This window comes from Pongo abelii, chromosome 20 (assembly GCF_028885655.2).
Source record: "Pongo abelii isolate AG06213 chromosome 20, NHGRI_mPonAbe1-v2.0_pri, whole genome shotgun sequence".
Lineage (NCBI taxonomy): Eukaryota > Metazoa > Chordata > Mammalia > Primates > Hominidae > Pongo > Pongo abelii.
Genome location: NC_072005.2, coordinates 24,230,491 through 24,246,571, shown reverse-complemented (window position 1 = coordinate 24,246,571; position 16,081 = coordinate 24,230,491). Strand labels below are relative to the sequence as shown.

Sequence of the window (16,081 nt, the reverse complement as noted above, 5' to 3'; positions counted from 1 at the left end):
AGCTAGGACTTTCACAATGGCTTAAGGCCATCAGAGCAGTTCTGATGCTAATTAGGAGCATCAGAACTCCTTTCACGGACTTATTTTTCATGTAATTTCTTAATTGAAACCCCATAAAGAATATAAGTGGTCTTGTGATACCTTAATGTCTTAGAGTTATATCAATATTTTGCTTCACCTGTAATCTGTGAAAATAAAGTTTATTTAGTAAACAGAAGTTGTTCTTTATCTATTGTATGCTAAGATCTTCACTAGATCTGAGAGTGCCCAAGACAGATTTATTTTACCCCTTTCACAAACAGTGAAACTTATTTCCACAGAGTATTTGTCTAGCCAGCATTTAAATACTTCTGGTGATGACAGACCTGCTACCTACCCCTAGGCAGTCCTTGGGCTTCTACTATATTAATTCACTTTTTTATGGCAAACAAAGTATTTTTGAAACAAAATAGACAGGGATGTGTTTTCTGCTGAGTTGGTACATGCTAGAAGCTGGAGTGCAGGCAGGTTGTTCTGTGCTTTATGCAACTCAGGGAGACAGTATGCAATCTGACCCCCAGAGAGTTCCATCAGGGCATGCTTCGACTACTTAGTGAGTGGCCATCTCCTACATTAAGATTTCTGCTCCTGAGAAAAAAATATCAGTCTCACTTGGATGCACAGCCATCCTTTTCTGTGTGAGTTGAGCCACCATATTCTAAGACAATCTTATGTGAAAGTCTTATAGGGACTCCAATTTTGGGTAATGCTTGTCTCTGATGTCATCCACATGACTCACCAAAATCTCAGGTGAGCCCCACTGTGTTCGAGAGATGATTCTCTCTTACGGTATCAATCCTGACAGATGTAACCTGAACATCTCTTTGGGCCCCAGGTAACACTGGTTTCCCCATTTTGGGGAGAACATGATTTTTTCATCTCTTGCTTGGGAGCATAGATATTTCTGCATCACCACAAATAAATATCATTAGGACAGACACCACACTTTATTCCATTTCTGTATAGGATAAGATAAACTGAATAGAAAGGAATAAAACTTTAAAAAGCCCTCCCCACTCCTCACTTATTAAAATTAAAATAGTTGCTGGGTGAGGTGGCTCACGCCTGTAATCCCAGCACTTTGGGAGGCAGAAGCAAGTGGATCACCTGCGGTCAGGAGTTCCTGATCAGCCTGGCCAACTTGGTGAAACTCTGTCTCTACTAAAAATACAAAAAATTAGCTGGGCATGGTGGTGCATGCCGGTAATCCCAGCTACTTAGGAGGTTGAGGCAGGAGAATCGCTTGAACCCAGGAGGCGGAGGTTGTAGTGATTCAAGATTGTGCCATTGTACTTCAGCCTGGGCTACAAGAGTGAAACTCCATCTCAAAAATAAATAAATAAATAAATAAATAAATAAATAAATAAATAAATAAAACTGATACAGTTTGGTGAAGAGATGCTGGGAAGAATACTTCTAAAACTAAGCTTAAGTACGTGTTTTGAAAATGTAAATCTTAAGGTACTCTACAAATAACTGACCCAAGCATATGCATGCATTCAGAAGTCTAATTACAAGTTAGCTATAAATATATCTTACCAGATAATTACCATGTTGTTAATATCAAAAATTGGAATCTAAATTATGTTCAGAACCAATTTGTGGTGACAAGTATATATAAGCCAACTTTTGGATAAGCCATTAACAGCTACTTATTTTGGAGAATGCTGGATAGTGGTGACCACAGATGCTGTCTGTTGGGTGATGTATTTTTCCTTAAATATTTTTGTATTTGCACTGTTATAGTGTTGCTTCCTCGAGGCCCTGGTGTGTTAAGTTTTCTATGCTTCGGAGTATGGGCATGTCTTACATATGGCTGTCTTCTGGATATGTTACACCATCTATTGTGGTAAGATTAAGTGAATGAAAGTTGAACATATTTTGTTAAGTCCCTGAGGAAATTAATGAAATAAGTTAATAAAGAAATACATGTTTGAAATTTGAGTTTACTTCAGAGAAGTAATTTGAGTTTACTTCAGATAAATTAAAAATTGTGTCAGGTAAGCCAGGCCAGGCGATGTGTCTTAAGGGTGTCTGTAATATGCCCAAAGCCAGTGTCATCTTGCAAAGAGTAAGAGATCAGGATATATGCTGTAAAGTTACTTTTTTTTTTTTTTTTTTTCCAAAAAAGTGAATGCTCTGCCTTAAAATGAGAGTGTGTGTGCATGTTTGGTCTTCTTGTGACAATAAGTGCTGAAAACAGGGTAGTCACTAGTGTCAGTTTCTCATTGATTTTGCTACTCTTCTTAATCAGCTCTAAATGTAGATGTGGTGAACATGGTGCTCTGTGTGTTCTGAAGCTTGCTTTGTGCCTTGTTACTCTGATCTGCACTGGAGAGTGGATAGTGTGTGGTCATGTGTTTGTTTTGTGTTATGCTAAGAAAAAAGGAGTAGTATCAGTGTATTGGGGAAGTAAAGTGGTTAACGCTGGTCAAATTCCTATGTTTAGAGATTATTATTTATTATATTTAAAGTAAATGGAATTTTGTAAGGGCTCATTTGCCCAATTTGTCTCTAGGAAGTCTGATAGTAGCTAGGGCTGTCTCTTGTGTCTCTTCAGAAAACTAAATAAACAGAAACCGGTCCTAAACACCAGAAACTACAACATGCTTATATTACAAGTGAATCTGTCCAGAGTACTTTTAAATAAGTTTAACCTACAGCATTCAAGTTGCAGACAAACCTTGGTGAAAAGCATTTCTTAGCCAGATTTGCCTGTATTTGCATTAAATCAGATAAACCAGAAGTATTTCTGTCTCTCTTCTACCTGTGCTAGACCTATTAATCCATACAAATCCAGTCTGACAAGTCAACAATTTCTTGGTTGTTACTGTACATGTGGTTTATAAAGAAAAGGGAAGATGGAGCCACCATTTTGAACAGGCATAGTCTCCAGGCAGCCCCTTTTCCTACTGGCATAGCGTGGAGGTTGTAAGACAACACATTCAAGCTTATGTATAAGGCATTTGAGGTTGAAGCATGGAAAAATACTGAGACACTGTGTGTATGTTGTTTGTGCATGAGACTGTAATTCCTTGCCCCTGAAAACAGGACAAGGAACAGAATGTGTGATAAAGAGTGCTTTTAGATGTTATAAACAAGGCCATATGTGCCTCATGACCTGAACCCAAATAGCCACCTGGTGGATGTTTCTTGTTTGTCTAAATTGTAGTTCAACAAGCCTTCTCAATAAATACTTGGCGGATGAATCTTAAAGCAACACTCCATTGGAGGAGCTGCTCCCTTCCCCGTGCAGCTGTAATTGTCTGAATACTTATTTCTTGGCATTCACTGCACAGCAAGCTGCAAGTGGTGACTCGGACGTGATCAAGTGGTGACTCCAACGTGATTGCCTTGAAGTTATGCATGGAGTAGGATGGCTCACCAATCTTCAGGGACTACCGGTAAGGGACAGTCCCAACCCATTTTCAGGAGGACAGGACCGATGCCTATAATACCAGGGGTCGGGTTACCATGGATCAGGAGTTGTCCAAAGAGCAGAAAGTATTTTTTAAAACGGTGCAACAATTACTTAAGGTTATTCAGTGCACCATAGAGTCTGAAGCTTTACATAAGCTTATTTTTTTAATTCGGCAGGAATGCCCTTTGTTTCCCTGATCAAGGAACATTAGACTTAAGAGTTATGGGAGCAGGCAGATTGCTGCCTGAAAAGAGGATTTGGGCAGGGCCATTTTACTAATGTTACCGTTTTGATCACCTGGAGTCTGGCATGCTCTGTGTTGTACCCTCTTTATATGCCAGATCGTGGTGAGTCAGATTGCCCATTTTCTTCACCTGAAGGGAATTCGGAAAATTTAAAGGAAAAGGGAACACGGAAAGCAAAACAACAGGGAGGGGTTCCTCCCCCACTTCACTCCCTTCAGTAGGGCATAAAGAAGACATTTTTTCTAGTGATGATGAGGACGGACTGGAGCCTTTTCCTCTCCCAACAGAAGAGCCATTGCCCTCTTTTCCTCCACCCTTCACACGACCTGCATCTGTTGGCCCCATTCAGGCAATAGCACCTCCCATCCCCCTTGAGTAGATTGGAGGCTGTCCAAGGGACTGTTCTTGGATAAGACCTCCAGGCAGTGAACCGGATGGCCACTGACCGGATGGCCGTGTCCATATGACCGGATGGCCGTGTCCCCTCAAAAAACTTCCCTACTAGAAGGATGCCTCCAGGAGGGACTGAGGAAGGAAGATCCTGAGGTGCTTTTTAGTGCATTCCCTGTCATTGTTCAAAATAATAGGAGACGGCATGAGTGCTTGCCTTTTATTGTCTTTAAGGAGTTAAAAAGAAGTATCCGCGAAAATGGTGTACATTCACCCTTTACACAGGGGATGGTTGAGGCTCTGGGAAATGGTTATGAGATGGCTGTGCATGACTGGAAAACTCTGGGAAAAGTTTTGGCTTCAGCTGCTGAATATACTGTGTGGTGGAGAGAGTACAGTGATCTAGCTATGCAGCAATCCTTGCAAAATTTGGATAATATCCTGATACAGCTTGATATGTATGCTATTGGAGACAGGGCCTTTTGCTTCAGCTCAGGCTCAGGCTCAGGTGGATGGCCATCTATTTCCTCAATGCTCACAGCTAGCGATACAGGCATGGAAGAGGATACCCATGGGACAATTACAGGGTTCCTTTGTGATGGTTAAACAGGGTGCCACAGAAACATATGTTGAATTTATCAACAAATTGCAGGCTGCAATTGAAAGACAGGTACCTCATCCTGAAGTTGCCAAACTTCTTATGTTGCAATTGGCTTTTGAAAATGCAATAAGGATTGTCAGGCAGCAATAACCCCAGTCTGAGCCACTGCCACTGAAATCGGTGTGTTTATCAAAACGTGCCAGAATGTAGGCACTACAACTTATCTGGCTCAGACTTTTGCTGCAATGATGACTGGGGCCACATGTTATAATTGTGGCCAATCTGGGCATATGGCCAAAGAATGACAACAGAAGGGAGTCCCAAAGAAATCAAAAGCCCCTAAAATACCCTCTCAAGAATGCCCGCAATTCGGCAAAGGTAAGCACTGAGCTAATCAGTGAAAATCAAAATTTGATAAGGATGAAACACATTATCGGGAAACGGGAAGAGGGGCAAGACCTCCAGCACCCAGAAAAATCCATGGAGGAACACCAATTCCCAGACTTGGGGAATGACTTTCCCCTCCGAGTCAGGACCAGAAATAGCATCCATAACCTCTCTTCAGCCACCTCTGGCAGCGCAGGGCTAGACCTCACAGTCATAACAGATATGGTGCTTAAAGAGCAAGATGGGGTCCAGCTGATTTCTACTGGAATCTATGGCCCATTACCCAGAGGAACATTTGGATTGATTGTCAGAAGTACACTTAAAGGAATTCAAATTTTCCCTAGAGTCATAAGATTCAGACTATTTAGCAGAAATTATTATGGCACAGGTGTCAGGGGTCCACGCCATCTCTAAAGGGACTTGCCTTGCTCAGATTATTCTTATTCCTTACCTTCAAGGTAATGTTCAACAGACCTGTGGGGCCTCAGGATTCGGCCACTCAGGCATGAAGGTTTTTTGGAGTACTCGTGTCATGTCATAGACCATACTTAGAAGTAACAATTAATGGAGTTATGTTTATGAGAATTATTGACATGGGGGCTGATCAAACTATAGTAGCTAAAAGACAGTGGCCTTCAGATTGGGCCTCTCCTGCCTGACGTTCTGTCATGGGTGTTGGAGGGTATCAACAGCCATTAAAAAGTAGGCATATTCTTCCACTTTTGGGCCCAGAAGGCAAGGTCACCCATGTTCAGCCCTTTATCTTAAGAGATTCCATTTTCTCTGTGGGAATGAGATGGCCTAGAACAGTGGGGCTTAAACCTCTCTGTCCTGCTGCCTTTTTGGTAGGGGCCACTGCTCCTTTGAAAATTATCAAAACCAAGTGGAAAACTACTAGCCCGCTATGGGTGGAGAAGTGGCCCATTAAGAAGGAAAAATTGCAACACATCCAATGTCTCATACAAGAACAACTGGACACTGGCCACATTGAGCCTGCTACTAGTCCCTGGAACACTCCTATTTTACCATTCTAAAAAGGTCAGGAAAGTGGAGGTTATTGCATGACCTCTGTGCTATTAATGCTGTAATGTTTCCTGTGGGGCCTTTGCAACCAGGATTACCTTCTCCGGTTATGATCCCCAAAGACTGGCCTCTTATTTTAATTGACCTAAAGGATTGTTGTTGTTTTTTTTTTACCATACCCTTGCATCCCGAGGATCGAGAAAATTTTGCTTTTATTGTTTCCACTTACAATACTCTGCAACCAGTTTAATGTTACCAAAGGACAGTTCTACCCCAAGGGATCATGAATAGCTCTAGTATATGTCAGCTTTACGTACATGAAGCCTTACTTCCTGTGCATCAATCCTTCCCCTAGGCAAAACTTTTCCACTATATGGATATTTTGATAGCTGCTCAGCATCAGTCATTACTGCATCAACTTCATGCAATGGTAGTACAGCATATGTCACAATATGGTCTCATTATTGCACAAGAAAAAGTCCAGCTGATGGCTCTGTGGCTCTATATACTGTGTGGCTCTTATCTACTACCCTAAGGCCACAACTTACAAAATTAATTCTTCCACAGCACTTAACCCTTAATACATGATATTGAGTCCTAGGAAAGATTAGTTGGATACGATCCTATTTAGGCATTCCTACAAATTACTTTAATCTTTTTGACACCCGGAAAGGTGACTCTGCTTTAAATTCACTGCAAGACCTCTCTTGGCTAGCACAGGCTGAGCTTAATGCTGTGGAGCAAGCCTTGACCCAAAGGTGCGTATTGGGTTTAGATCCTGACAGACCTATAGATCTTTTGATCTTTAATACCCCTCAAAGCCCTACAGGAATGCTTGGGCAAGTTGGAACAAATGTTTCTCCTTTGGAGTGGCTTTACCTGTCTTGTAACCCCCTCCCTAAACACATATAAAAGATCGCAGATTTAATAGCTTCTCATAAAGGGATGCCGACATTGCATCCAATTGTCAGGATATGACCCTGCTGCTCTTTTCTTACCTTTAAGCAAGGAACAATTTCATACTCTCTTAGCCTGTGATCTTGATTGGCCAGTTGCAATGATCAACTTTATTGGTAACATTAGTTTCCATTTACCAGCCTCTAAGCTCCTGAACTTTTTACAAACTGTGCCTGTTAAATTTGCAGGTATTGTTGTCTCTGAGCCCTTGCTTCACGCCACTACTGTCTTTACAGATGGTTCAAGAAAAATAGGAAAGTCAGCTACAGTGTGGCAAGATGCCATGCAAAATTGGCAGCACAAAATCCAGGAATATTTCAAAACTACTCAACAGGCTGAGTTAGGTGCCCTAATATTGGTCTTACAAACTTTTCCTCACCAAGACATGAATATAATTAGTGATTCCACTTATGTGGTGTATAGTATTACTCATTTAGATCTCACACATCTAAAAGGCATTACTAATAAACCCCTACTAACGCTGTTTCTCACAACACAGGAGCTCCTTTGTCCCCATTGTCACCCTTTTTATATCACACATATTCGCTCTCATTCTGGGCTACCTGGTTCCTTGTCAGCGGAATACTCGAGCTGATGCTCTGGTACAAACACAGATGAGGTTTGCAGACTCTCCTGTATTTTTGTGAGCTCAAGCTGATCATTCCTTTTTTCATCAGAATGCTCGCAGTCTTTTTGTTTTTGTTTTTGTTTTTGTTTTGAGATGGAGTTTCACTCTTGTTGCCCAGGCTGGAGTGCAATGATGCGATCTCGGCTCACTGCAACCTCCGCCTTCCAGGTTCAAGTGATTCCCCTGTCTCAGCCTCCTGAGTAGCTGCAATTACAGGCTCATGCCATCATGCCCAGCTAATTTTTGTATTTTTAATAGAGACAGGGTTTCATTATATTGGTCAGGCTGGTCTCAAACTCCTGACCTCAGGTGATCCACCCACTTCGGCTTCCCAAAGTGTTGGGATAACAGGTGTGAGCCACTGTGCCTGGCCTGCTCACAGTCTTAAACAACAGTTTCATTTAACTCTTGATCAAGCTTGCATGATTATTAAAACTCGTCCTGATTGCCAACAGCATTCTCTCCCTTTTTTCATTGGGACTTGGTGCCAACCCACGAGGTCTGGTACCTAATGCTACCTGGCAAACTGGTATTACTCAGCATCCACCTTTTGGATGCTTTAAATTTCTCCATGTTACTGTGGACACTTATATGGGCCTCATATATGTGACTCCATGGACTGGAGAAGAAACTAAAGATGCAATTGCTTATCTTTTTGAATCTATTATGACCTTAGGTCCTCCACAGACTATTAAAACTGACAATGGTCCTTGTTATCTTAGCACTAGCTTTTTATATGCATTGCAACTTTGGCACATACAACACAAAACTGATAGTTCTCATAACTCAACCTGTCAGGCCATTGTTGAACAAGCTCATCAAACCCTTAAAGTATATCTTAATAAATGAAAAGGGGGGAATATGGGAGCTCTCTCCTCGAGAACGAGCAAAAATCTTATTTACTCATAATTTTTTGAATATTGGACAAGATGGCTAGATGGCTATTGGTCATAGGATGAAGCTGTTTGAGGTCACAAAATGAAAGGTGTTAATTTGAGACATTTGTACAGGGAATTGGGAGGGACTTTATGAGGCACTGCAATGGAGTCGAGGTACGGTTTGTATTTCATGAACTACAGGACTAGAGTGAATCCCCATAAAATGAGTGAAGCCATATTATGAGTTAGAGACCACTGAAAAAGCCCCTCCTGATGATGAAGGACCTGACGTTGGAGAATCGGCCAAAACTGACAGTGATGACTTGGAAGGCACCTGACATTACCTAGGGGCAGCTAAAGAAACTGGACCAACAGGGAACTATCTGGCTTGCGTCTATGGGAGCCCCTGCAGCTGCAGAGAACCAGTTTCTTAAGTATCTGACGGTAATTGGGGAAGCTTCTGAGAAAGTAAGACAGACATGGATGTTGGGGTGGCTGGTAATTCTTGTTCTTTGCCGACTGGGCTTAGCTCAAGAACATGTTTATTGGAGTCATGTTCTGAATCCCTCGATTTTCAATATTATATGGTGGGATGCTGACCCGCCTTTGTCATCTAATAATAGTTCTTGGATGGGAGGTCGATGGATGCCCCTGTCTTACTCCCTAACTGAAAATTTGGGATGGATTAAACTTAATGACTCCTTGATTTTATTGTCTAGCAATCCTTCTCCATTTCTCTACATTGGCACATAAGTGTATTACTCTCATTCCTCAGGAGTATCTTTACTATCAGCCCAAAAGGGATGCTAAGCCTGCAAATTTGACTTTTATTTCTGCTATTACCAGTAATCTTACTGAGGTTTCTAATGAAATTATACAAATGCCTGATCTTCCTATATGCCATCTGAGAAAAGACTGGCGACATAAGTTTGAGGCTGTCCAGTGGTCCCCGTGCAGACAACCTGTGCCACGTCAAGGACCTCTGTTTGATAATGGCACCTTACTTGATTGGGGACCCCATGGATATCTCATGTTTGCAAATCAGACTATTGGATTTGGGAGTCCATCCAATAGTTCCATCACCTGGTCAGAGTATGGGATTTCAGGATGAATATTACAATCAAAAGGGGAACAAGTTTTAAGCCCTGCTCATACCCAAATTTGGAAACTAGTCTTCCCTTTTTTGAATGGGTTCTTTTGTAATAAAAGTGATTACATTTATAGCGGTGACAACTACACCCTCTCCTTGCACAACAATGTTACTGATACAGTCCTGATTTGTGCTACACACTCCTATATACTTTTGTTTGGGCAGGATATTCCTAACATAGAACAGAATCAATCCTTTTATAGTATTACTGTCTCTTCCAGTAGTTGATATGCTACATGCTTATCTCATCAAAACATTACACAATTATAAACTATGTCACTTTTTTTTTTTTTTTTTTTTTGAGACAGAGTCTCACTCTGCCACATGGGCTGGAGTGCAGTGGTGTGATCTCAGCTTACTGCAACCTCTGCCTCCCAGGTTCAAGTGATTCTCCTGCCTCAGCCTCCCAAGTAGCTGGGATTACAGGCATGCACCACCACACCCAACTAGTTTTTGTATTTCTAGTAGAGACAGGGTTTCACCATGTTGGTCATTCTGGTCTCAAACTCCTTACCTTGTGATCTGCCTGCCTCAGCCTCCCAAAGTGCTGGGATTACAGGTGTGAGCCACCACACCCGGCCCTATGTCATTATTTTAAAATGGCGGTCAGGATTGTGGCTCCCTGTATATCTAACCCAGAACTGGAAAGGGGATTCTATCTCACAGTTATTTCAAAAAGCATTGTCTCATACTCGAAAAAAAAAAATTTCTGGCCACTCTAATTGCTTTTTTAGTTTCAGCTATTATACTAACTGCTGCTACTGCAGCTGTCTCTTTGACGGAATCTATTCATACAGCCTCACTGGTGAACCACATGGTATACAATGTAACCCATGAATTTCAAGAACAAGTAAATACTAATAAAAATATTTTATCTCACCTAGAGGCCCTTGAAGCTGCCACTGAATGGCTAGGGGATCCACAGCAGGCATTCGTTACTTGTCAAAATTTATACTGTGATTAGCAATATAATTCCATCTATGTCACACTTTTGCCATATAATAGCTCCCAATATACCTGGGAGAGAGTGAAGGCACACCTACATGGGGCTTACCGTGACCACCTGTCTTCTCAAGTTTCTACTCGTTAATGCGAATTAAATAAACAGTTTAAGCGATGGTTGCAGCAATTACAAACAAATACCCTTCAGTTATTACAAGACTTTCAGTGGCTGAACCCAAATACTTGGTTGTCTGGGCTAAACATACACATTTGGGTGATGGCCGCTGTTTATTCTTTTATGTATCTTTTAGGCATCTGCAAATGGCTCTGTGCTGCCACTCAACCAACTACAACCAGGGAAGAATGATAGAAGATTACTTTGCATTGGATAATCAGCACATTCTAAGAATTAAAGAAGGGGGAAATGTGGGGGATGTATGACAATACATTCAAGCTTATGTACAAGGCATTTGAGGTTGAGGCATAGAAAAATACTGAGGCACTGTGTGTATGTTGTTTGTGCATGAGACCGTAATTCCTTGACCCTGAAAACAGGACAAGGAATAGAATTTGTAATAAGGAGTGCTGAACACAGCCTCCTAAGAATGTGGTTTGAGTGCTTTTAGATGTTATAAACAAGGCCATATGTGCTTCATGACCCGACCCCAAATAGCCACCTGGTAGATGTTTCTTGTTTGTCTAAATTGTAGTTCAACTAGCCTTCTCAATAAATACTTGGCAGATGAATCTTAAAGCAGCACTCTCTTGGAGGAGCTGCTCCCCTCCCTGTTCAGCTGTAATTGTCTGAATACTTATTTCTTGGCGTTCACTGCAGAGCAAGCTGCAGCACAGCTGCCGGCATTTATTCATGCAAGCTTCCAGCTTGCTTATCTATGTCTGCAGCTCAATTTTACAGGCTGTTCTTTGTTTAAAAAACAAAACAAAACAAAACAAAAACATAATTTGTGGACTTTTTATTAAAAAGAAAACTTTACCAATGACTTTTTTGCTGTATCTGCCTAAATAATTTCAACTCCTGTAACAATAATAATGTCAAAGGAAACATTTATAATGTATTTTTATGTATGAATAAGCAAGATAGCAAACTCTAAGTAGTGGCTCTTTTTAATTTATTTGTACAAATGTGTTGGGTACAAGTGTAATTTAGTTTCATGCATAGATTGCATAGTGGTAAAGTCAGGGCTTTTAGGGTATCCATCACTCAATGTACATTATAACTATTAAGTAATTTGTCTTCATACACCCCCATCCTACCTTCTCACTCTTTTACGTCAGGAGTGCTGGCCCTCAATAACTAACACAACATAGATAAATTGTTTTCTGAGACTTAGAATTAAAAATCAACCTAAGAGAAAAGATGACTCCTAAGCCAGTAAAACATTGGTTTTATATATATATATATATATATATATTTATACTCAAGAAACTTATAGTCTTTCCTATGCACAAACCCAAAAGTAAAGCCAAATGGCTCTATGCAATAAACATCACGATAATAACGTTAAAAAAAAAAAAAAGCTTTCTCAAATGAATGCAAATTCAATAATAAAATGAAGGAACTGTTTATCTAGATGTACAGAAATCAACATAAAGACACACAAAGACACAGGAAACACAGAAAAGCAAGGTTTATGACACTTTCAAAGAAACACAATAATCCTCCAGTATTCTAAGAAAAAAAATTGATTGAAATTACTTTAAAAGACCTTAAAAAGGCTTCAAAATATATATTTAAAAGAAGCTCAGAGATGTGAGAGAAACCCAAAAACCAAATCAAAAATAAATAAATAAATTTAGAGTATAAGTGGGAAATGTGCCAAGGAGATGGATATCTTTTAAAAGAAACCAAAACAAAAACTGTGAAACTGAAAAATTGAAGGAAAAAGAAAATACATTCAAAGATTCAAAAATACAATAGACTGAAACAGGCATAAAAGGAATTTCAGTCCTTTTTCTTTTTTATTGAGACGGAGTCTCACTCTGTTGCCCAGGCTGGAGTGTAATGGTGTAATCTCTGCTCACTGCTACCTCTGCCTCCTGGGTTCAAGCAATCCTCCTGCCTCAGCCTCCTGAGTAGCCAGGATTACAGGCACCTGCCACCATGCCCAGCTAATTTTTGTATTTTTAGTAGTGATGGGGTTTCAACATGTTGGCTAGAGAGGTCTTGAACTCCTGACCTCAGCTGATCCACCCTCCTTGGCCTCCCAAAGTGCTGGGATTACAGGTGTGACCCACCGTGCACGGCCCAATAAAACAGAGCTCTCATAAAATGGGAGGGGACCCAAAGGGAGTTGCCATTGCCAGCTCGAATGCCCGGGTTTATATCCCGAGCACTGTCCCTCCCACTGTGCTCTCAGGCAATAGATGATTGGCTATTTCTTTACCTCCAGTTTTTGCCTAATTAGCATTTTAGTGAGCTCTCTTTACTACCTGATTGGTCGGGTGTGAGCTAAGTTGCAAGCCCCATGTTTAAAGATGGCTGCGGTCACCTTCCCAGCTAGGCTTAGGGATTCTTAGTCAGCCTAGGAAATCCAGCTAGTCCTGTCTCTCAGTCCCCCTTCTCAACAGGAAAACCCAAGTGCTGTTGGGGAGGTGGGCCAATGACCGTTCTAACTTCTTCCTGCTGAACTGGGGCATAGTAGGGGTTGTGCAGTTGAGATTTCCTCGGGAGGGGTGCCTTCAATGTCATTAACATCAGAGCATGGGCTAGCAGGCCGGTCCAGAGGTCTGTGGTAGATCTTAGTCATGGACTGCACCTGGGGCTCCATTTGAAGAACCATTTGTAGCTTTACAGCTTTGATTCTGGAAGAGACAAACTTAACAAGGATGTTAAAGATACAGGGATTGAAATGTATGGCCTACAGTGCAGGGGATTATTTCTTTGGCACACTTCACAGGCCCTGACTATTGGCTTGATAGTTTTGAAAAGGCCTGGTCCAGTAAATAATAATTTGGCCATCTGATGGGTGCTATCAATGCCTAAGTGAAAGGTTTGGTGAAGGGTTTTAAGTAATTTCCATTGGTTAGCTGCAGGCAAAAGTATTTTTCCTACTTCAGTGGCTAGCCATCCTGAAGGGAGGAAGCTGTGTCCTCATGAGGTTCCCCATTCTATTTCTTCTCCTGAGTACTGGGGCTTGGTTTCCCAGAGGGGATTAGCCCATACTAGGGGTCCTTCTATAAGCATTTCTAATGGAGGGTCCTGCCTTGAAGCTCTTTTTGCTTCAATATCCACTTGGCGGTTCCCTTCTATTTCCCTTTCCTTTCCTTTCTGATGACCCTGGCAGTGTAAGACTGCCACCAAAGAGGTTTTTATAAAAAATCTACTCAGACAAAAATAAGGAGAAAAGAATAAACAAAGACTGTGAGATGTTTGCGACTATATAAAGTGAATAAACTTAAAAATTATCAGTGTTTCTGAGAAATAAAACACATCAAAAAGTTTAGAACAACTATGTAAGAAAATAATTGATGAAAACTTCCCAACTTTACCAATAGAATTAGACATACATATACAGGAAGCTCAGCAATCACCAGCAAAATACATTGCAAAACAGACTTCATCATGGAACATGATGAATATCTAAAGTGAAAATGAAAGAAGTAATTATAAAATAAAGAAAACCACATTAGACTAAAAGCACACTTCTCAGCAGAAACTTTACTGGTTAGAAGAGAATGGGAGGGCACATTTAGAGTGTTGAAAGAAAAGTGCCAGCCAAATATTTTACATCAAGCTAGATTAACCTTCACAAATGAAAAAGATATAAAGTCTTACCCTGAAAGATAAATGCTGGGGAAACTAATTACCACTAGACTGGGCCTACAAAAGATGTTCAAGGGATTTCTAATATAAAAAAAAAAGTTTGATATTCACCATCATTAAAACATATAAAAGTATAAAACAGGTCTTATAAAACAAAAGAGAAAAAGAAATAAATCAAATTACAACATGACAGAACTTTATTAAACCACAAAGATAGATAAAAAGAAAAAAATTAACATTATGACAGTAACAAAACCTTACATATTAATATTAACCTTGAATATAAATCAATGAAATTCTTCATTGAAATGTATAGATTTATGAAGTGAATAAGAAAAAATGATCCAACTGTATGTTGCCTACAAGAATCTCACCTTACTTGTAAGACACATGTAGATTAAAAGTAAAAGGTGGAAGATAATAACACAAACAGAAACCAAAAGCAAACTGGAATATCTATACTTACATCAAATAAATCAGACATTAAGTAAAAAGCAGTAACAAAAAGGATAAAGGTCATCATCCAATAATAAACAAATCATTTCAGCATATAACAATTATAAATATCTATGCACCCAACATCAAAGCACCCAGATTTTAAAAAGAAATATTATTAAACCTATAGAAAGAGACAGATAGTAATACAATAGTGGAAAAATGTAGCATTCTACTCACAGCATTAGAGAGACCATTGAGATAGAAAAGTTGGCAGATCAAAAAAGTACCCCCAAAACAACCACAGAATAAAACTACAAATTATTAGACCACAGAATAAAACTACAAATCAATAGCAATAAAAATTTCAGAAACTATAAATTTACAAAGAATTTAAACAACATACTCATAAACAGTCACTGTGTAAATGAAATAATTAACATGGATGGCCAGGGGTGGTAACTCACACCTGTAATCCCAGAACTTTGGGAGGCTGAGGCAGGTGGATCACCTGAGGTCAGGAGTTTGAGACTAGCTTGGGCAACATGGCAAAACCCTATCTCTACCAAAAATACAAAAAAATAGCTAGATGTGGTGGTGCACACCTATGTTCCTAGCTACTCAGGAGGCTGAGATAAAAAGATCGCTTGAGCCTGGAAGGTGGAAGCTGCAGTGAGCCAAGACTGCGCCACTACATTCCAGCCTGGGTGACAGAGTAAAACCCATCTCAAAAAGAAAATTAAGATGAAAATTAAAAATTTGTGGGAAAAAAGATGGAAATAGAAACACAATATAATAAAATCTGTGAGTTACAGTAAATATAGTAATAAGAGGGCAGTTTATAGCCTAAATGCCTGCATCAAAAAAGTAGAAAGCTTACATATTAAGGAACTGGCATCACACTTCAAGGAACTAGAATATTAATAACAAAACAAATTCCAAGTTAGAAGAAAAACATAACAAAAATCAGAACAGAATCAAATGAAATAAAGACCAAAACAATAAAAATGATCAACAGAATAAAGAGTTGGTTTTTCAAAAAGACAAAATTGATAAATTACTAGCTAGATTCATCACAAACAGAAGAGAGATCTAAATAAACAAAATCAGAAATGAAAGAATAGACATTACAATGGATACAACAGTAATAAAAAAGATCACTAGAAATGATTATAAACAACTAGACACTCACACACCTGAA

The 16,081-nt window shown here is 39.9% G+C and overlaps 1 long non-coding RNA gene across 1 annotated transcript; it reads left to right on the top strand.

Annotated features, from left to right (window-relative positions):
• Positions 1 to 1,436: 1,436 nt before the first annotated feature.
• Positions 1,437 to 11,530, top strand: LOC103893094 (uncharacterized). Its single transcript, XR_008516493.2, has 3 exons — positions 1,437 to 1,888; positions 3,212 to 3,443; positions 10,973 to 11,530. It is a non-coding gene; the product is annotated as an uncharacterized LOC103893094 (long non-coding RNA).
• The last annotated feature ends 4,551 nt before the right edge of the window (positions 11,531 to 16,081 follow it).